Source organism: Pelmatolapia mariae, unplaced genomic scaffold (assembly GCF_036321145.2).
Source record: "Pelmatolapia mariae isolate MD_Pm_ZW unplaced genomic scaffold, Pm_UMD_F_2 NODE_ptg000204l+_length_16486_cov_1, whole genome shotgun sequence".
In the NCBI taxonomy this organism is placed as follows: domain Eukaryota; kingdom Metazoa; phylum Chordata; class Actinopteri; order Cichliformes; family Cichlidae; genus Pelmatolapia; species Pelmatolapia mariae.
The window spans coordinates 1-11,040 of record NW_027051899.1 but is presented as its reverse complement, the minus strand read 5'-3'; the positions used below and the strand labels follow the sequence as shown (position 1 = coordinate 11,040).

Genomic DNA, 11,040 nt, shown 5'->3' with positions numbered 1-11,040 from the left:
CAAGCCACGGTCCATGTAAATCACATTACACCCAGGTGACTGCCAAACACACACACACAGCATCCATAAAGAATGATGATAGATTAAATTATTAGTTCATTAAGTGGTACACTGGATTATATTTACCCTTTCAGGCTCTGGATGTTTCAGGTCCAGGTCATTGTTTGGAATGCAGTTTGGTTGCGGCTTTAGGCAGCTCACAGTCTTCTGAATCTGGCTGGTCTCAGTCTTCGTGTGTAACAGATAGAAAATGAAAATACAGTGCATTTTTGAAGAGGTTTTTGAAACATTAAAGAAACTCTATGAGAATGATAAGTTTCAAGCTAATGTCTTTAAAATATTCACTGTCATGTATAGAGAATATAGAGAAATATAGTCTGTGTGATTTCTTTAATCTTTTTTAAGCCATTGCTAAAGGAGTAAAACAATCACCTGTAGCAGCAACGAACTATCACTAGGGCCCATTTATCCCCGAGGGACAAAATTTAAACTGAATCTAACTAAAGAGGTTAGAATCACATTAAACATCAATCACTGTTAACATTTAGAAACCGAAAGCCATTTTTTATTTCTGCATACCTGCTGATATTTTTTTAGTGCTTTTAGAGGGCTCTGATGTGGCAGCAATCACAATTGCCTGTTTTCCATTAGTACCTACCCCGGTTTTTCCAGTAGGTTATAGTACCATGTAGTTTTTCAGTAACTACTGCACCAAGGTTCCAAGTGATCCAAAGTGATCAGAAAATTTGACATAGACAGACTGAATGCCAACAGGTGGCTGGTCAATGGTGTCACTCGATAAGTTATGAGTGCGCCTCCTTCATGAAAATCCAAGCCATCATTTTTGAAACTCTGAAATGTTTGAAATGGCTACCAAAATTAACAGCATGATCCCTGAATTGAACACTAAAGTATAGACTGAGCAGCAGGCATTGTGTCACCTTGACATCCATGCTTGCTGTGGCATTTATATCACTGGATGCTCGGCTGCATTGCTATAGTGACCCCAGGCACAGTAGGTGATACTCAATTTCAATGGAAAACTAGATGCCCTAAGTCACGTTAAGCCAATTTGAGTAGGTACAAATGTAAAAATGGCTTACGGTATGCAATTTATCAGTTCCAAAAAGTACAATTGTAGAAATACCTTGCATCTCCAGGGCCAATCCGAGTCACCATAATTATAGTCTATTTCTTCGCCTGGACTTATGTCTCTGCTTGCAAATAAGCATAGATGGGGCTTTCCATTGATATTTAATATTTTCATCTTAGCACTTGGACTGATGTGGTTGTCGTTGACAAGTCTGTCTAATGACCCATCTTCTTGAGATGCATCCACACTGTGGGGTTAGGCAAAAAAGTATTAGCTTAACTAGTTTTTGTTAGGAAGCTTTTTTTTTCATAAATCAAAAGCAAAGTGTAATTTAATCTTAATCAAACTACACTGATATAATACGCACCACCAGAGTTTTCCATCAAACTTGAATTCAAACATGAACACCTTCAGGCTGTCATGATAAACTCTGTGTCTCCGCTCACATTCGTCTTTTGTTATGAGTTTACCTCTGTATTCCAAAAGGAAGTCTCCTTTTTGGAATGGAACAGTCGTGAAAATGCCCCGACCTGAATTGCAGAGGCATACCAAGTGAGTGACAAAAGACAAAGTGACAAACTCCAAATCTAATCCAAACTAAAGACCAACTTACCTTTGAAGGCATTTATGTAGTGGATATCAAGTCCCAGTTTGTCCCTTCCAGCAGAAACATGACAGACTGCATCCTCCCGTGGAGGAATGCGTCTCCTTCGCATGTTCTCCTGTACGTTTTGATTGCCTGTATTACCAAAGCATATAAAGTATTACGATTATCGTCATCATTGTCATCATCATCAGTAGTAGTAGAACTAGCAGTAGTGTAGTTTACAGCATAAACACAGCTGACTTATTCATAGTCCTAATTTATGCCTTCTTTTAAAATGTTAAAGGCCTAGTTCTCAAAATGGCGACATGTGACATTTCTGCAATGGCGACTGCAGAGAGTGATACAAGTACTGAGAAAGCTTAGGCATCAAAACTGTAAGAAGTTTTTTCTTCAGGCATATAAATAAATACACGATTAAATACACTTATACCCCTTGCTTTTATTTTAGGGCTGTTAGCAGAATGGACAGACATTGGACAAACTGCCCGAAATTAGATGACAGCGACATCAGGGATTTTGACTCAGACTGCGCTGGTTTAATTGTTAATCACGTTAGTCGCGATGTCGGCATTAACACGTTTAAGCCACATTAATGCTTTAACACCGAGTAAATCCTAACACGGGTTAGCCCGCTTTATCGCGTTGACGCGGTTAGTCATCAGCCCTATTTTATTTACTCAATGACAAACGCTGAGGCAGTTTTACTTCTTCAAAAACTAGCTAACAGTCCATAAAGCATATATTAAAGCAGTTTAATATAAGCCTGTGCACCTATAATTTCATATAGTATTAAAGTCATGGTGCATTTTACATTAAAAAAGGCTTACCTTTGTGCTTTTAATCAGTCTTCGTATTGCCGTCGACATGTACTTGTTAAAGGGCACGCGCGCGAAATCATTTCCGGTAGGTACCGCCTATATATATAGCCTACCAATCACAATGACTTCCGGCCGTGTGTATTGAAAATGTGTATTAAATTGTAGTACTTACACACATCCAGTCTAACTCGAAACGTCGCTGTGCAATACACTGGAATACACAAAAATCAGGTGAGTGGTATAGGTGGACTTTTAAGAAAATCAGAAAATCTTTTAATTATAGTTTAATAAATGAATTTACACTACAGTTTAAGCAAATACAGGTCAAAAGATAAATAATGACCTCAAAAGAAGTAGAAAAAATTATTATTTAGACACTTAAAAATGCATTTACAATTCATGTTTTAGGGGGACACATGAATACACAGCAAAAAGTCGAAATGTCCCTGTAGCCCAGGTACAGCGTCAGGTCAACTGTCCATCCATACCACATAGACGCATGCACACACACACACACACACACACAGGGTATTCTTTGTTCACGTGTATACCTATGTAAGATGTCATATGTTAATGACCCTATGCATGTTCATGTAACCACAATAAAAGAGCAGTGTTACGGGGGAGCGGACGAGAGCAACTGGGGTCAAGCGAAGGAACGGCGCCTGTCCAGTTCTCTCCTGTGCACGTGAAACATAAAGCATGTTGCCTACTCGTGTCTTGCTTGCTGTGTAATTACATTGCCTTCAACGTTCCAGCGAATAGGGTTAAGCTATAAACCTATCAGTTAACAAATATGGTTTTTTTTATATTTATCAATCTAAAAAAATAAACATTTAGACTGATTTGATGCTTTACAATTTAAAAAAAAAAGTGTTTGTGTTTTTATCTGTAGAGTTTGTAAATATCTGGTTTCAACTGTATATTTGATGATGTTAGTGTTTGGCTTGCTTGTCAGCACAAAGAGGGATAGAGAGGAACAGAGAGGGAGAGACAGAGGAGAATGAGGACAGAACAGAGATGGAACAAGAGCAGGTGAGACACACATGTTAGTCAAATGGTTGTTTGCCAAAACTCATCAGAACATGTATATTTTTAGGTTTGTTATTTTTCAAATTATATATTTATTAAGTTATGTAGGCATATTCGCACAACAAGGCTAAATAGTTATATAAACCTTTCTGAATCTAAATAGTGTACTTTGGTAGAATTATAAAATAAGTGTAGTGCAGGTCTATGATGATTTTCAGTGTTTCGATTCTGGTTCTGTCTTGGTTAAGTCCTAAAGTACTCCTGATTTAATTCCGGATCAGTTCTGGGTCTGGTTGAATTGGAGTTTAGTCACCGTGTCTTGATACCATGTCTACCCTTTAGAGCTAAGCCCCAGGTGTATAAAATGTCTGGCTCCGCCCCTGCTTTGAGACACACTTATTTCACACAGATATAGTCCAACATTGTTGCTTGGTAAAGTTTTCTAGCTTGTTCCTATTTTTATGATTAATAATGACAGTAAAACAACAAATCGGAAAAAAAGGAAGCTCTGACCCAGTATAATAAATCATAATCAGCTTTCTCACATCTGCATTGAAATTTGATTTAAAAGAACGGTGGTTGGTTTACATTGTTATATGCATAGATTTATCCAGAGGTCTCAAATACTACACCACGTTATTTTTATTATTTTTTTTAAATTACAAGACAATAAAAATACTATCATATTAATGAAAATGTTTTTAAATTAGTAGCTGTGAACATGCAGGACTTCCATCCACCTCCAGGGACTGCTAAAGGACCTTTAACACCCCTGTTTTCCTTGACCTTTCAGTGTTTCAGTGTAAAGATTGCTGCAACAAGCACAAAGCGGCGTGCAGGTGAGAGAGAGCTGCTGGTAGGCGATTAACTTGTTCCATTTAGTTTTACAGCACAGTGTTCAGTTCACTTTGTTTCAACTGTTTATCCATCCAAGCACGGCAATTCTTTTAAAGGAGAAATGAAAACATTATTCTTTTCTTTTTATGCATGGTTTTGGAGTAATGGTTATTAGTAATTGGATCAATAGTTTATTTTTAGTTTTTTTACTTTTTCTTTTGTTATTCATGCATGTATTAGGCAACATTATAATAAAACACAGACTAAGTTTTCTTGGCTAAATCAAAGGGTCTTAAACTCAAGCATAATTGATGGAACTTTGTGTACACTCAGACTCAGGCTGTAATATACTGTATTTATCTTGTCACTTGGTTTGGCCCATGTAATTATACTGCAACGTGAGGATCAGTTTGTGTGGTTTAAACAAGTTTGATCTTACAAAGAGTTGCTGAACCAGAAGATAAAACAAACACATTCTCTGTTCGTGATACTGTAATGTAGAGGATACGTAATCACAATACTCAGAATCTGTTAATGACTTCATCAGTATACACAAGTATCACAATACTGTCATCTTCACTGTGATGTTTCCACATTTGTTTTGTCTTTCAAGAAAGAAAAAAAAATCATTCTGGCCGAATTTTATAATAACGCCATTCAGATAATCTTGCAGTGCTGAATGACAAAACTGAGAAGTGAAAACAGCAGGAGACTCACATTTCAAAAATTCTGCAGTTCAGCTGGAAGCTGGTATGAACCATCATGCTGTTGTTTACATTTTCTGTAGATCAAAAAACCAACAACAACAACAAGCACAGCACAAACAGACAGACCAGCTATCAGTCCAACAGGCCCATCCTCCTTCCCTCCATCCTCCTTCCCTCCATCCTCCTTCCCTCCATCTTCCTTCCCTCCATCCTCTGTGTCTCCTCCTGTCTGACCTGCATTTGAGAAACAGGTGTGAGGTGTCAGCTGTCAGGACTTCCCAGCATCCCTGCACGGCGTGTGACAGACACACTGATCCAGCATGTCCATCTCATGCCTTTGCCTCTCCAAAGTGTGAAATGTACATGGATGCAGAACCAGCAGAGGGAGATATATTATTTCAAGCCGACATGAAAACAGAAACAGACATTATTAAAACATTTACCTGTGTGTACAAATTAGTTGCCTACCTTCACCATTTGTGGTAAAGAAGAAGCCTAGAGTGTACTTCATATCTTCCTCTGTCACTAGCGACTTATTGGCTTTAAATATATTATCTCCCCCTTCCAGTACTACAGCTAGTGCATCCGTGTCAGTTTTATGCAAAGTGTGAAATGGACCCAGTGGAGCAACATGTCTATTACATGCTTTGCTGTAATATTGGGTTTGTCAGGTAGGTGATGAGTGAAGAACAGAACAGAATCCATTTCCTCTTCAAACTGCTGTCAGACATTATCTACTGCACTCTGATCACATCACTCAGACCAGCTGCTTTCTACAAAGTCTCATCAACAACATCTTTAGAAACAAACATCAACAACCAGGAAGCAGCTTCACCTCTGATCACACACACACTCAACTCTACTCACTCACCTGGAGGATCAACAACACTCAGGTAGATGACGCTGAGCTCCCACGAGTGTATTTCTCCCATTAAAACTCGACACTCATATGTTCCATTATCAGCAGTTGTCACATTCTTCATAATCAAAGACACGTCTCCATCCTTCATCTGTCTGTCCTGCAGATCCACCCGGTTCTTAAAAGATGGATGCTGGTTGTCTGGATCAAACTGACCCTCCCGGTACACAACAACGTGCTGTGTCCCCAGATCAGCTCTGCTCCACTCAAGAATTATGATGTTGTTGTTTGAAGCTCGACATGGCAGAGTGACGTTCTGTCCAGACTCGGCTGTGATGATTTTTGGGTCTGAAAGAGAAACTAAACGAACAGCGAGGTTAAAGGAATCAAATAGGCAATGCACCTTTGGATTAGTAATGGTGTAACATAGGAGCCTATGCTGTTTTCTTTCTGCTAAGTATTATTCTTACTTATAATGGTGAAGAATTCAACAAATAAAACTGTCGTTTAGTCTGAACGTTTCTTTCCTGCCCTGTTTGTTTCCTACTCTTGATCATTGGCTGAGTCTTTACCATTCTGGCTATTGTTCAATTCATTTTAATGGTAGCCTTCCATTTTCTTCCACGTCTCTCTGGTTTGACTTTCCATTTTAAAGCATTGGTGATCATTTGAGCTGAACAGCCTATCATTTTCTGCATTTCTTTACATGTTTTCCCCTCTCCAATGGGGTGGCTGTAGCTCAGGTGGCAGAGCAGGTCAAGGTCGGTGGTTCGATCCCAGGCTGCTTCAGTCTGCATGCCAAATATCCTTGGGCAAGATACTAACCCCACATTACTCTCCGATGCGTCCATCGGAGTGTGAATGTGTATGAATGTTAGATAGTTACTTAGCACTTAAAGTGCTTGTGTGATTGGGTGAATGAATTAGTTGTGTAAAGCGCTTTGAGTGCTCGGACAGAGTAGAAAAGCGCTATATAAGAACCAGTCCATTTTACCAATCAACGCTCTGATTAAAGCACGCTTGTTCTTCAGAACAATGTCTGGCACAACCCATCGTTCTCAGGTTTTCAGAGAGAATTGCATGGACAACATGTGCTGTCTTCATCCTTAAATAGCACCTTAAATACCACCACATGGCCACCTGTGTCTTCACATAATGAATGACCTCACTGATTGGACTCCACACTGCTATATTTTGAACACGCCCCTTTCACTTAATTCTTCAATTACACCGACTCAGTTGCATTCGTATCATGAATGTTGGGTCTGTTGGTTTCTCTGAATCTACTACACTTGCAGTACCCAACCATTTTTGCACCAAGGACCGGTTTATGTCTGACAGTATTTTCATGGATTGGCCTTTAAGGTGTCATAGATAAATACAACAAAATAAAATCAGTAGCAGTACCAAGAAAAGAAGATTTATTCAGGGCAGGGGCGGATCTAGAAGGGTGGCGTGGGGTGGCAAGTGCCACCCTAAAATGATCCCTTGCCACCCCAAGTGCTACCCCAGTTTTGCATATGACAGTGATGTTTATTGAAATAAGATAGCATTAACAGTTTGAGCATAGTTACAGTCAACAGTGAATATAAATGCTAAAACTGAATATATTGCACAGTGTTCCCCCCCCTGCACCGTTAACAAATGGTTCAGCCCATAGCGCAGACCGGCTTTTTTCTTGTTTTCAGTAGCAAGAGATGCTTATGATTGTGCCAGAGCACATTTTGAACAACACCATGGGAATTTTGGATTTTACACAGGTGGTTGGTTGTTACACTCTGGATATGGAAGGAAGGTGAGTGTTACAGTATTAACCCTCTGTGGTCCACGGACACGCTGCACCTCCAAATCACATGACTGGTTTAAGCTGACATAGCAACAAGCTGCAGCCACGCTGAGTCTCTCTTTCAGCCCACATTCAAAGTTCGGACTTCAAAGTTTTTAAATTTTAATTACAGGCCAGTAAATCCAGAGTTATGATAATATATATAAGCCACGCTTTTTTCTAAATACTGTTGTCACGTTTGTGTGTGTGTTTTAAGCGTTTTCTAAGGAAAGCACGAAAACAGTAAAGAAAAGGAAAAAAAGCCACCTCTTTCCTATTGGTGGAAAAATGTACCATGTCGACCAATTAAAAAAAAAGTCAAGACGTGGCATTTGGTTGTTTAGGAAGAGGGGGAAGCTGTGGGAGTGACGGTAACGGCAGCGAGACAGAGCGAGCGAGCGAGAGAGAGAGAGAGTTTTTAGATGTGGGAGATTTGTGACGTTTAGTGTGGAGTGTATACTTAGTGTATTGTGTGGTCTTGTGTAGTTGTTCTGTTGTGTAGTCGTTTTGTTTTGTGTGTCAGTGAGGGCACTAATGAATGTCACTAAGGCACATTTGCAATGTAAACACTGTCACTAAGTAGAAAACCAGCGGAGTGATACACCTCCTGTTGTCAGGCCTGCAGGTTTATCCCTGTGCTGTTCTCCTCTGTCTTTTGGTGGACAAACTTTTTTTTACTGGCACACATCATTTGTGGGGCATCTTACTGTGACACCTGATTGTTCTCTCATTTTAATTTTAGTAATATTTTTAAATGGTTGTAGAAAATGAAAAAAAAACCCGGCAGGTGTATTGGCTGCATTTTTAGATAAATAGTTGTATATGTTTACAAAATGTACAATTTATATTTGCATTTCAAGTTATAAATATTTACTCAACATGTCTGTGGGGGTTTTTTTACAGTAAAAATACTACTAGGATTTTAAGTTCTTTGTGTGATTTCAGATCAGTAATAGTACTATTAATAGTAATAGTAGTACTAATGCAGTATGTCAATGAAAAAAACAACTAAATTCAGTTGAGCTGAAAAGATACCAAACAAGGCAAGGTGAAAAAAAACAAAATGAAACAATCTGAGGGTGAAATACAAACGTAAACTCAAAAGGAGTCAAAAGTGGTCGGTTGTATTTCAGACCTCAGTGAGTTAATCCAACAAATCATGAAAAAATAGGTTTAAATTTTTATTCATGACAGTGCAGATTTCTGACATTTTGTGTAGTTTAAGCTGTAACAATGTGATTGTTTTCTAACAAAAATTAGAGTGAAACTTAAGTTAGACCTGTGTTTGTAAACAACCCGCCCCATGTTGTGTAGCTTTCTGGATTTTATTCTTATTGGGCTACATATTTATTTATTATACAGGCTATACAGTACATAGCAGTACAAGTGTGTAATTATGTGGGCTACAGACAATAATTAAGTTATAGACTATATTTATATGAAAAACGTGTACACTTACTGCATTTGAATAATTTTAACCATATGTAACCACCTGCATATGTGTTTGGGGGAAAAAAAAGGCTTTGATTTTGCCACCCAATTTGATTCCTTTGCCACCCTCATGCCACCCTAAGAAAATTTCTCTAGATCTGCCCCTGATTCAGGGAAACTGAGTTAACGATAAAAATGATGAAAACCAATAAAAAACCCTTAAAACTATAAATTTCACACCCGAGCTTCAACTCTCATGGTACCAAACGACTCCAGTCCATGGCCTGGGGGTTGGGGACCGCTGTACTACACCTGTACTACACCAGACCTGTTGAATCAAGAAATCCATTAAATACATCCTGTCTGACAAAGTGAAGTTGGCTAAGCTTTTGGGACTCTGTTGATCCACGGGCCATTTTCAAAAAATAGAAAAAAAAAGAAAAAAAAAAAAATCAGGAAGGGGGCAAATAATTTTTCATTGCACTGTAACACTGACACACAAATTACACTTCTTTGTTTCTGTGCATTCTGGATCGCAGTGACAAATGTTAAGTCCACCCAGCCCCGTTTCACTTTCACATACACGGACATGTCGAGCCAATTCATAATTAACTCCCAAGGGAAATATAGTTAAAATATAAGCCATCTTCTGTAAACAGCACGGAAACATCATTTGGTTTTTATCAGCTAAAATCTCACCTGCAGAGACGAACACAAACAGGGCAACACTGAACAAAATGGACCATGGTGATGCACTCACGGCAGCCATTTTTGATTTCGAGCTCTGCTACTGTTGTAACACCTTGAACACGTCACCTTTAAGCAAGCTGCATTAGAGTGACGTTTGGTAGGCTGGACTGTTGGATGAACCGATATAGGTGCGTTGTAAGAAAAGAGTCACAATGGTAACAGCGAGGGATATTGTGACGAGCTTTGCACTTTCTGGTGGCTTTTATTTGTTTTTGTTTTTTTCCACCTTTATGTAACTCGAGCTGGTTTTCAGCTGCTCTGCACACACACACACACACACCGCCCTCCTCCGGTCCCGGCACCATCCTTGAAGGGGAGGCTGATGGAGATCAGGTGCATGTTCCCCTGACACCACACCCTGAAACCACTGCTCCACCATAAATATCCCTTGTTGCAGTATGTACATGCGAGTATATGTGTGTATATGTGTGTCTGTCAATGACTTAGGCAGAAATAAAAAGCGGGACTTTCTTTGTCTTTCGTTGCAAACAACATCACTCTACAACTCTGATTATCCTACCAGCTAACAACATCCCAGCAGCCAGCTCAACAGCTATTTTATTTCATCCATCAGACTCCAATTTTTAGGAACTATGTTACGCTTTGAATGACTTCTGCATGTTTTGTATCTCAGTTTGTTCTATTTAAAGATAGAAACTGGAAAACACTTAGTGCTGTTCTGTGGATATCCCTTAAAAACCTAAATCTTAAAAGCTAGAAATCCCATTTATTCCATTTTACAAGTGTTGTTTCTGTTTTCCAGTCAATAAAGCATGCTGTGGAAGCAGTCAGCATGAGTCCCACATACAGACTGCTGTTGAGGTTTACTATGTAGGTCTGAGAACATCCTTCTAACACCCTGGTGAAAGATTGTGAATGTTTGAATATTGACGTTTCCTGGAAGCTTTGTGTTGCACCTATACTTTGTTAGTTAAAGTACAGGCGTATCAGTATGATCCTATTACTTTCCCCACTTGTTTTCTGTTGATGCTGTTTTGACTTTGTACAACTCAGATACTGTAGGCCATTCTGAACTACCTTCATGTGGCTATGAGATTTGATCAGATGTTTTCTACTTGGA

At 39.1% G+C, this 11,040-nt stretch overlaps 1 long non-coding RNA gene across 1 annotated transcript; it reads right to left on the bottom strand.

The window, feature by feature from the left end:
• Positions 1-1,516: 1,516 nt before the first annotated feature.
• LOC134622773 (uncharacterized) lies at positions 1,517-2,579 on the bottom strand. Its single transcript, XR_010093091.1, has 3 exons — positions 2,528-2,579; positions 1,707-1,832; positions 1,517-1,623 (listed from the first exon to the last, which is right to left on the bottom strand). It is a non-coding gene; the product is annotated as an uncharacterized LOC134622773 (long non-coding RNA).
• Between the last annotated feature and the right edge of the window lie 8,461 nt (positions 2,580-11,040).